This window comes from Phoenix dactylifera, chromosome 2 (assembly GCF_051530095.1).
Source record: "Phoenix dactylifera cultivar Ajwa chromosome 2, Ajwa_hap1_PhDact_Kaust_v1.1, whole genome shotgun sequence".
NCBI classification, from domain to species: Eukaryota; Viridiplantae; Streptophyta; class Magnoliopsida; order Arecales; family Arecaceae; genus Phoenix; species Phoenix dactylifera.
Window position 1 is genome coordinate 4,937,307 of NC_143191.1, and position 12,038 is coordinate 4,949,344.

Here is a 12,038-nt window from a genome sequence, read left to right on the forward strand (position 1 = left end):
AGCTTACTTTATAATTTGGTATGAAGGCTACATTAGAGAAATGATAAGAGTACTAATTTTTCCAAGACCAACAAAAAAACAACAAAAGCTGCAATAGCTTAATGGATCTGCTTAGTAACTAGACCCAAACCAAAAATGTAACTCAAGCATAAACTTCCATTCCAACCCAACCTAGTTAGTTTTTTTAGACAATCCAGCTTAGCGGAACTTGACCTGAATTATATCCAATTAATATTCTTGATTTGATCTGGTGCGAGTTCTATCGAAGCTTGGTTAATAAGAACCTTTTAAAGAAGTCCGACTTGTGGGTTGACAGTGAGCAAGACTCAAAAGGAAAATTATGCTTGCAGATGGCATCTCCAGCTTGGATTGCATAGTTTGGAGGAATGAGGCTCTTGATAATTTCTAATTCATATATCAGTAATTGATAAAAAATACCATGATTCATCGGGCTCCAATGGCAACTTTGGAAATTAGAAAGTACTGATGGGAACCATCTGGAGAGCTTCAAGAGAGTAAAGGTCATGCTGTTATTCATTGAAGTTGATTTGACTTTATGGAGTGCTGATGTTAGTAACAATGAAATTTACATGTTGGCAACTAATGGTATGCTGGATATATTGATGAAAACAATGGTGATTTATTCTAAACTTCAGGATGTCCATCACTTGACATGTCAACAACCATGTTTCATATAGGTAAGCTCAAACTACTTGCAATACAATTAAGCAATGTGGTCATTGAAGTTTTATATTATAACATCGCAGTGCATTTTAGGCACCATATAGTCACGTACCTTAGGCATATGTAGACACTGTACGTAGTAAGAACTAGGAAAACTATATAGAAAATGGTCCAATTAGAGTAAGGCTTGCTTACTGGCTATTGTTATGGTCTTATGGAAAGTTACAGTTAAGGTCGGTAATAGAGCCAGCCAGCTTGGTTCTAGCCATTATGACATTCAATGAATGGGTTTGGGGTCAACAAATTTGAGGTTTGAACTTGGCCAACTATGCACCAACCCTGGTCCCCGTTCTAATCTTAAATTAATTACAACATAACATAGTATGCTATTACATTATAGAGTTTTGCTTTGACAATTCTCTCATTTTTTCAGTTGTTTTGAGGTTTAATTGTAGCCCATATTGATTTGCTAAAGGGTAGAATAGTAACTTTCAAGTTTGATTGGGTCAGTCGGCTAGTGAATCCATATGAGAAAAATACTTCTCTCTATTCTTTATTGTGCTTCCTCCTGTGAGCTCAGGGAGCAAACAAAGGCACCTCTCCCAAACAGAGTGGAAAGAGAAGAACAAGGGAATTTGGGCAAGCTTGTTAGAGCACTAGATGTGGCTCCCCTTTTATCTCGCTTACCTATTCTGTCATCATAGTATGACCACAGAACATTCATGGCTTGATTCTCGCTGTTTTTAGACAGGAAGGGAAAGTCCCAGCTGACATCCTGAGCTATACAACCACCAGTGTGGCCTTTTCAGGTTCTGGATACTCGCATTCTATTGAGCGAGATTGTTCTTGTCTTCCCTCATCTAACTCCTTAGAGTTGAATGGTCTCGAAATAAGCTTCAAGAAGAAGCGAAAGACGGTAGGTATAAATAACTTGTAAGCTCCGTCATTGGCTTTGTCAAAGACCGTATTTTTCCAAACACCATATTCTTGCAAAAACCGGAGAATCCGCATCAATCTGGTCAGAGTAGCCGTTCCTCTGTTCAGTTCTTCAGAAAGCATTCCGTAGATCAAAGGGTGGGAACTGTCCCTTTTGATCCTACATTCACCGAATCAGACTTCGCTATGCCTCTTCAAACTCATCCCCATTCGGCCATCCAATTGCTGAATGTGAAATTTTAGCAGATCATATTGAAACATGACACAGAATAGGGAGGAACTCTGAAGTTTACAATCATGATTGCCAGACATGAGCATCCTCCTTGAACTTTTGTGTGTTCAGACATGGCCACACTCTCCACAACACCCCTCCTCTTCCACGCCCCCTTTCTCTTTCCCCCTTCTCTCCTTCTTATACAACCACTCATATGGTCCTCTGAACTGCCACTTGTTCAACCATCCCACGCTCCTCCTCCTCCTCCTCTCTCGCTATGCTAAGGTAGAGTGAGAACTAAGAAGTGCCAAATAAAGATATGAAGAGGCTGTTGCAAGGCAAGGGGCACAACAGTGACAATTACATCATATTGTATATTGCAAGGATTTGAAATCACTTAGGGGAAAAAATTTGGGATATTTATATATAATGAACAAAGTTCTGGGCTAATTGCCCGAGAAAAGGGTTTTAGGCTACATTGTTGCACATCTAACCGCATCTTGATGTCTTATTTGTTTGATCCCTGTAAAATGAGGATAGAATATCAAAGGAAAATTAATCCAGGGTAGATAAGCTAGCATGCATGGAAACATTGGTGAATGATAGACTACAACAGGAAAGAAACTCAACTGAATCCAGTACCGACTGCACAGCACTTTCTCCAAGCACTTCCTCAGCATCTACAGAAACCTTAAAAGCTTTAAAAGCTAAGCCACATCGAAAAGGTTTAAATGTTTCAGGTCCTGTTCAATCCTACCACCCCAACCTAAAGAACTTTTGGTATCCAGTGGCATTCTCTAGTGATCTGAGGAACGATAGCATGGTAAGCCAGCCCTGTACCTCCTTAAAGAGGGAAAGTTCATTAAAGATTGTTTTTGTTGTTCGTTCTGTGACCTGTTCCCATTTTTTTCCAGATACCAATAGATTGTTTTGAGGAACCATGAGTCTTATTTCGTGGGAAAGATGAAAAACCAGGCTGTGTCCAGAATACATGTGCTCATAGAGCCTGCCCACTTCACCTTGGATCTGTGACTGAAGGCCGCATCCAATGCCCTTACCATGGTAATTTATCTGCAAAATTTAACTTATTTGCAGGAACGAATAACCTTGGTGGTTGTTTTTTGAAAGTAGTTATTCCACAAGTGAGAGCCTTAAAATAGTTAAGACTTAAGACATAATAACAGCCTATGCAGAAGGTGCCTTTAGGATATCATGCATTGTAAATTGACCCTGTACTGGACTTTCTTGGATATAGTTTCTTGTACTGAAGTTTACATTATTATGTATATATTTACTTTGATAACAAGAGAATATATTGTTTAAACAAAGTGATTGCAAGAACTGTAGAAGATCTAGATTGGAGATTTGATGTTGTCATCCATTTGAATACAATACAACAGTGCAAACTGGCAAAGCACTGTTATTGATGTCATACATACAGTCATCTGCTCAAAGAGAGAGCAGAAAAAGATTCATGCAAGTAATTTTCTTGGTGGTCATATATTTCAGATTGGGAGTACCCAACTGATGGAAAATGTGAAAAGATGCCATCTACTAGAATGCTGAATGTGCGGATACGATCATTGCCCTATTTTGAACAAGAAGGAATGGTCTGGATTTGGCCAGGTGACGCACCCCCTATGGCAAATGTTGTGGGAATAAAGGGTCCGAACTTAGTCCCACATCGGAAAGGTAGCAGAGAGGTCTGTTCCTTAAATGGAGGGGGGCAACCCCTTTCTTTTCGGAGGTGCCCTCTGAAGAGGGACAAAACCGTGAGAGGTGACAGCACGCGAGCGTATTAACCCACGTGACCAAACCCCAAAGCGGACAATACTAAGTAGGGGAGCTCTACCACTGAGCTATGAAAGCGTACTCAGCATGTGTCTCTACCTGTGGAGGCGCCCTATCAGGAGGGACAAAACCGTGAGGGGTGACGGCACGCGAGCGAATTAACTCACTTGACCGAACCCCAAAGCGGACAATACCAAGCGGGGAGCTCTACCGACTGAGTTATGAAAGCGTACTCAGCGTGTATCTCTACCTGTGGAGGCGCCTTTTGCGGGGCAAAACTGTGCGTTGGGAACAGACTATAAAACCCCCTTCAAAGCGGACAATATCTTCGAGGAGAAGCAGTCGCTTCCGCTGCTTAAGCTTGTGTGCGGACTAAGCTTCTGGGGTTCGAGGGATACCCTCGGCCTCATCAATGGTGCTTTCATTGAGAGCCCTTGACCTCGGCACAGACCTCTCCGCTGGGGGAGGGGCTATGTTATGGAAATAAAGGGTCCGAACTTAGTCCCACATTGGATAGGTAGCGGAGAGGTCTGTTCCTTAAATGGAGGGTGGCAACCCCTTTCTCTTCGGAGGCATCCTCTAAGGAGAGACAAAATCGTGAGGGTTGACGGCACGCGAGCGTATTAACCCACGTGACCGAACCCCAAGCGGACAATACCAAGTGGGGGAGCTCTACCACTAAGCTATGAAAGCGTACTCAGCATGTATCTCTACTTGTGGAGGCGCCCTATGAGGAGGGATAAAACCGTGAGGGGTGACGGCACGCGAGCGTATTAACCCACGTGACCGAATCCCAAAGCGGATAATACCAAGCAGGGAGCTCTACCGACTGAGCTATGAAAGCGTACTCAGCGTGTAGCTCTACCTGTAGAGGCGCCTTTTGCAGGGCAAAACCGTGCATTGGGAAGAGACTATTAAACCTCCTTCAAAGCGGACAATACCTCCGAGGAGAAGCAGTCCCTTCCGCTGTCTAAGCTTATGTGCGGACTAAGCTTTTGGGGTTCGAGGGATACCCTCGGCCTCATCAATGGTGCTTTCATTGAGAGCCCTTGACCCCGGCACAGACCCCTCCGCTGGGGCGGCTATGTTGTGGGAATAAAGGGTCCGAACTTAATCCCACATTGGATAGGTAGCGGAGAGGTCTGTTCCTTAAATGGAGGGGGGCAACCCCTTTCTCTTCGGAGGCGCCCTCTGAGGACGAACAAAACCGTGAGGGGTGACGGCACGCGAGCGTATTAACCCATGTGACCGAACCCCAAAGCGAACAATACCAAGCGGGGGAGCTCTACCACTGAGCTATGAAAGCGTACTCAGCGTGTATCTCTACCTGTGGAGGCGCCTTCTGAGGAGGGACAAAACCATACTCAGTGTGTATCTCTACCTGTGGAGGCGCCCTCTGACGGCACGCGAGCGTATTAACCTACGTGACCGAATCCCAAAGCAGACCATACCAAGCAGGGAGCTCTACCGACTGAGCTATGAAAGCATACTCAGCGTGTATCTCTACCTATGGAGGCACATTTTACGGGGCAAAACCGTGCGTTGAGAAGAGACTATGAAACTCCCTTTAAAGCGGACAATACCTCCGAGGAGAAGGATGTCACTTCCCTTGCCTAAGCTTGTGTGCGGACTAAGCTTCTAGGATTCGGAGGATACCCTCGGCCTCATCAGCTACTATTCCTTCCTTGCAACATCCTCCTGGATTTAAAGTTCATGCAAAGGTAAAATTGTGCAGACTGATATCACATGATAATAAAATACTAAATATAAAATAACCGGAAATTTCTACCACAATTTTCACTTAAAAACATCATAAATATCATAATATTGAACCTGTTTAGAGTTATTTTCTTGTATCAATCATGCAACATTCACCTAGTGGATTGTATCATATGCAGTTCTCATCATGTTTTCATATCAACAGATTGTGATGGAGCTCCCAATTGAGCATGGGCTTCTTTTGGATAATCTTCTAGACCTTGCTCATGCTCCATTTACTCACACCTCCACTTTTGCCAAGGGATGGAGTGTTCCAAGGTACTTCCCTCTCACCCAAAGACCATACTATGAAAAGGACAATATCAGTTTTTCTTCGTAAACACCTTACAATATATTGAAATATGCAAAAGAAATCCTCCATAAAAGTGGCAATGAAAAATGACAAAAGAGGATTTGAGACTTTTTCACCACAATTAATTATAATTTCCTTTTCGGACTAAAAACTATATTGCTATTATGATTTTCGACTGCTAGTTCATTTGCAGTTATACATCTAGCTGAAAATTCTCACTTGTAAACTGATGTGGAACAGAATTTCTACACAAAGAAATAAGGCCTAATGCGAATAAAATTGCTTCAGTGTTATATTTTGATGAAAATTTGTTTTTTGTCGATAGATGCCTCTAGTTTTCATACACCTCATAAGGAAATTTTTCTTACCCCTCCTTTTTTTTGAGAAAAACAATTGTTCTTGTCTCTTTGATGCTTCTTAGAAACATAAGGAAATAGTACCTCCTTTCGTGCTGATCTTGGCTAACACATTGCATCTGAAAAATTACAGCTTGGTGAAGTTCCTAACACCTGCATCAGGTCTCCAAGGATACTGGGATCCTTACCCTATTGACATGGAGTTCCAACCCCCATGCATGGTCCTCTCTACAATTGGGATATCAAAGCCTGGAAAACTGGAGGGGCAGAATACTAGGGAATGCTCCTCACATTTACATCAGCTTCATGTGTCCTTGCCCTCCTCCAGACAGAAAACAAGGTTACTGTACAGAATGTCTCTGGATTTTGCCCCATTTCTTCAGCACATCCCCTTCATGCATATATTTTGGAGGCACTTAATTTGCAGAGAAGGTGAGCAGCATAGTGTAGTGAAAGTTTTCTTTCCTTAATTAGAGTTCAGCATGTCATATATCCATTAGCCTACACATAATTGAGTGTGAAGAAGCATCAGAACACAAAATAAATTTTGGACTGAAGCATGCCTCTTATTTGATAATATGATCACAACATAACCTTGGTGTCTCCGCTGCTATCACTGGATCATATCACCATGAAAGATGTTACCATATGGTGCACTCACTTTTGTTTTCACACCATATCTAGCAACCACTTCAAGCCTGAAAACCAAATCAGTGCAAATTCTTGTATTTTGTTGCCTCCGTGTTGATAAAAGCTTCATAACGATATGAGTATTTAGCAATAAAAGCACATATATTAAAAAGGAGAGGAAAACACCCATTTTGTTTAGATCTGAGAAAGTATACCTATAATTCTGTAATTGCCAAAGCTGTACAAAGTGGCTCACGCAAACCAATCTTTGTGAGCAACTGAAGCTTTATTCAAATAAATAACCGATGAATCCCATGTACAAAAGGCATTTATATAGTATTAGAGTTTCGATAACCTAGAGCTGCAGTATATTTTTCATCATGCTTGGGAAGTAACATGTGTATAATCCAATCTGTTATAAGACAATGTTGGGGTGCTGGAGTGAGATTTGGGAATATAGCATAATTCATAGCAAAAACATATCTTCTCTCCTAAAAAAGTCAAAAAAGCATAGCAAGCATATCCTCGGTTGCCAAAGATGATCATATGGTGACTTTGTGAGCCTTCTTTGTGATCATGCTTGTTGCTATTTGTGCTTTCAATCTTACATTCTCCTTGTGTGGTGTTAACTCTTGTACCCAGGTGCTGAATGAGGACCTGCGGCTTGTCATCGGCCAGCAGGACCGGATGATCAATGGGGCCAATGTATGGAACCTACCAGTATCATATGACAAACTTGGGGTACGGTACAGATTGTGGAGAGATGCAGTTGAGAGCGGAGCCAAGAGATTGCCATTCACCAAACAAGATAAATAGCACATGTACAGCAAGCTCCTTAACATACTACTTCGGGTTCTTCCATCATCATTCTTTGCAAGACGAATGTAATAAACCGTCTATCATATATGATGGAAGGTACAATGGCCTAAGAACCAATCACTGATTCACATATGATCCATTGAGGAGGACTACAAGCAGTAGCTTCGGGAGCAGACAGAAGATAACTGGTTCATACCCTGTAAACATAAATTGTACACTAGTCTGAATATGGAGGCATGCTAGTATGCCTTGATTTCTTTTGTGTACAAAGATGATCCTAATTTTGGACTTCAATTGCTCCTCATTTTTCTTTATTTTTTCACATTCTTTACTGATTTATGTTATCTTAATTCCTGACTTTTTTTATTTTTGTTTATTACCCCTCTGGAAAATAGGAGGAGTCTTCTTTTTTCCTTTGATCTCGGCAAAACCAACACACAAAGAAGTTACTCAGTATGATAGCTTTTTTCCATTCTATGTTTCAGCTTTTCTTTTTTAACCTCTCCCAATTAAACCCTAGACTTTTTCGGATTTGGGCCAGGCTTAGGCCGAAAGATTTTCTCAAACCTTATGGCTCAAGTCCGATCCGATCCTGGCCCAGACGGCTTGAAACCTAATCAGGCCGACTTGAATGTCTATTTGGGCCAACACAAGTTAGCTTAATTGACTTGGTGTTTGGCTTGAGGAAAGGAAGGGGTGACGAGGAGTCGGTGTCCATGAATCCACCCTCCTCTCCTTCATCAAGAGGTCGAGATGAGAGAGAGTGAGAGAAAGGGAGGCCTGCCACCTCCACCCTTTGTTGTTGTCACGATGGTCCTCCTCTTGCCCTCCTCTCCTTCCTCGCCCCATCCCTCCTCAACTCCACCTCCCTCCCTTACACCCACCACCCCGCCCCAATCGCTATCATAGCTCCCTCTTACGGTATCTATGAGCCAAGTCTTGGCTAAGCCTAGCTTGTCCATCGACACCGAGAGGGGAGAGAGGAATGGAGAGATCATGGAGAGAGAGAGAGGGGGGTATCGTACATGTGGTTCATTAGCACCGCTGTCGGCCGGTGAGAGGAGGGTCCACATTCGGCCATGTTTGGACTAGTGACGACAGGAGGGGCAATGTGAGAGGGCAACTAGATAAGGCTAGAGATGAGAGAGGAGAGGTGGAGTAAGGTTTGATGCCTTGAAGGGCAATTAAAGAATTAGATTAGGGATCGAGGGTTTAAGTCGTCAACCCTCACCCTTAGGCTGTAAATGAGTCGTGAGGCTTTAAGATGTGATAACTTCTTTGCTAGGTGTCGGTCTTCTCCTTGTACTCTCGGTTGCAATACGGAGGATCCTACCCTCCACCTCCTCCTTGAGCCTTGAAAATATGTCCCCCCGGCTACCGACGAGGTCTGTCTTGAGCAAGCGTGGACTGAGCATCTAACCATACTGCCTTGGGTGCCAAGTGAAAGAGTTCGTGGACCACATTCTGTTCTAGTGCGATCGAGCCATGAGGGTCTGGAGGCTTGTTGATATTCTGCCGGATGCTCAGTGCCAGTCCATCCCCTTCACCCAGGTGCTCAGACATTGGGCCACTACCTCTCAGACCTAATATATGGCCATTTGGGCTGCCTATATTGCTTACCATATTTGGTTGGCCAGGAATGTTTGAATTTTTATAGAAAGCAGTCATGCACCAAAGTTTCCATGAAAAGGGCCCATGTGCAGGCTGCGGGAATCACCCATGCCGATCTATCAGGCAGGCCTTTGACAGCTCGGAGCATATGGAGCTCTACATATGCTCATGTAGCACCACGAACGAGGTTCCTCACCTAGGAGCCCCCATCCTCGAGTTTTCTCAAGGTCAACTTTGACGAATGTGTGTTGGATAGTGGCAGGAGGGGCGGTACAAGCTTTGAGATCAAAGGCTCAAACTCTAGGGTGATGGTGGCTGGTGGGTGCCAAATCTTTGACATTTCTATCCCTAGGATGGAGCTGAGGACAGCTTGGGCTGGTCTATGTTATGCTCGACGCATACTGCGGGCTAACGCAATCCTGCTTGAAGGTGACTCGGTTACGGTGATCGGTTGGAGTCAGGAATACACTGTTGACATGGGTGGTTGTTATCCATTGCTTCGAGACATTTGGGGCATGGTAGGCGGAGAAGTCGCCTTCCGAGCTAGATTGGGTGGCTTTATTTGTGGCAATCACTCTGGGGGAGTTTTCTGGACTGGTGAGGGAGTTGCTTAGAGAGCACTAAAACTTATTGCTTTTTGATTTTTTTGGATGTATTCACATAGACTTGTATGAGCCATTGTTGTAGTTAAATAAAAAGCCCTCCTAGCATCTTTCTAGTTAATATGGGGCGCCAGCGAAGGCAGAAGTCTCATTGGGGAAAGAAGGGCCGAGAAATGAGGAGAGGGAGGTGTTGAGGGCGAAGTCCTCAAAGTTGAATGGATGCCAGATGTCGAAGCCCGGTCAGATGTTGGGTCAGGTCAAGCCTCGGCCTAGGTTTGGGGCTGCTTTTGAGCAGTCTTCAGGCTTGATTTTGGTTTACGCTTTGGGCTGGGCCAGGCCAAGCACCCACCGAAACTCGCTCAAAATTCCTTTGGGATTTAATTTTAGGCCCAATGTCGACCCAAGCTGCCTCAGGCCGAACCCACGACCTGACCTAATGTCGGGCTAGTCCAAGCCCACTTCTAACCATAATTGGATTTCTTGAACTTTGGTGTCTTGGGTAGCAAGTTGAGAATTTAGGGCATGTCACAGGCCTAGTTTGAGGTTGGCTGTGCTAGGTTTGAACTCGGGCATCAGACCTAGCTTTGATAGACCTCAATTTGGACGCTAGCATATTGTATATCTATAACGGGCCTCAAAGCCTAAAGCTATGTTCCACTTTAATTAAAAATATTTAAAGTAAACCTGCTTCTCTACTTTCACGACATTAGTTTTTCCGATCTCTCATATGATGAGATGAGAAAGAAGAATAAAAGAACCGCAAAACCTACCTTGCAGCAGGCTACTTTGAAATTAAATACATCTAAATGAAGCCTCAATCATTTTACTTTATTCCTGTAAGATAAATCCAGGACCCTGCATTCTTTCTCATGAACATTCAATCCTTGCACTAGGCAAAACATTTCAAAGATTTACGGTCACAAAACTTGAAAAAGAAAATGTTTATATGACATAAATCCGTAAATAAGTCAACACTTGTTGCCGAGGAGTTTTTAGGGCTTGGTCTTGGAACACTTAATGCTTACTTAATGAAGTGCTCCTAATTTCGTTCATTATGTTGTGACAATTATGTCCAAAACTTGTTCAACACAATTTTTAAAGGGAATGTAAAAAATCAACAATACTAAAATTTCCAAAAAATTATGTTTCTAAACATTAGAGGGAGAAATGAGGCAAAATCATAGATGCTGTGCACAATGCCCATTAAACAAATATAGTATTAATAAGTGTTCTTGAGTAAAATGCATTTAAAATATCAAGATGAAACTTAACTAGATGCAGGGTAACCAAGAACAAAATTTAATTTTAATTCTATGCACTGAACCTTGACACAACTTGTAAGGGGCCGTTTTAAAATGGGCTTGGGCCGGCCTGGGAGTGGCCTGGGCTGGCCATTTGGTCCACTCAATGTATGCCCGGCACGTGAGTCAGGGGAGGAAGACTCCCGATGGGAGTCTTCTTCCTTCTTGAGTCTGGCAAGGAAACCGGGACTCGAAGGGTGTTGGACTTCGACGAGGACTAGGGGATTTCATCTACAAAAGTGCTTTTCCTCCGTTGAACCATCTCAAATCCCCCGAAACAAGCCGTCGATACCAAGTTTTTTTTTTCTTTCGAGTTTTCTCCTCCGATTTTCATCAGAAAGAGTCACCGGATCTTCGCTGGACTGAGGTAGGACCAAAGCCATTCTTCTTCTCTTCTTCTTCCAATCTTCTAGTTGTGATTCACTTCGATTTGAGTCTGCGAATCGCCGGAAAATCGTCCGAAATAGGGGTGCCCTATTTCGGTCTTCTTCTTCGGTAATTCCGCGGCCACCGACCGCTGAGTTTGGCCGGGGTTGCGGCCACCTGTGGCCGCTGTCGAGTGCGGGCTAGGTCACCATGGCCGCCACCCCTTTGGATCTGCGGGAGAAAGGGGGGTAAGGGAAAAGAGAAGGGGAAGATGACATCGCCGTTCATGAAGAGAGAGAACATAGAGAGATTTCTCTCTCTTCTTCCCTCTTCTCTCTTCTCTCTCTCTTTCTCCCTCCTCTCTCATTTATCTCTCTAGTTTCTCTCTCTTTCATCTTCCTCTTTTTCTCTCTCATGGTGTCTCTCTCTAGTTAACTCGGGTAAGTGGTAGCAGGGACTCGGTGGACCTCATAATGGACCTCTGGTGGATGCCGGTAGGCGGTCTAGATTACTAGTCTACTAATTGATTGTCTTTTGTAATGGACCTATGGTGGACGTCAGTAGGCGGTTTAGGTTACTAATCCACTATTTGATTTTTATTTTTTTTGATAATTGAATTTAAATCATTAGAGGGAGAGTCATCTGCGCCAATTAATC

General features: G+C 43.4%; 1 pseudogene across 1 annotated transcript in view; it reads left to right on the forward strand.

Annotated features, from left to right (window-relative positions):
* Nucleotides 1-7,513, forward strand: part of LOC149768187 (chlorophyllide a oxygenase, chloroplastic-like) — a 33,319-nt pseudogene extending 25,806 nt beyond the window's left edge. Inside the window, exon 7 of the transcript XR_016399677.1 lies at nucleotides 7,325-7,513. The product of XR_016399677.1 is annotated as a chlorophyllide a oxygenase, chloroplastic-like (transcript). The remainder of the gene's footprint in view (nucleotides 1-7,324) is intronic.
* Nucleotides 7,514-12,038: the final 4,525 nt, after the last annotated feature.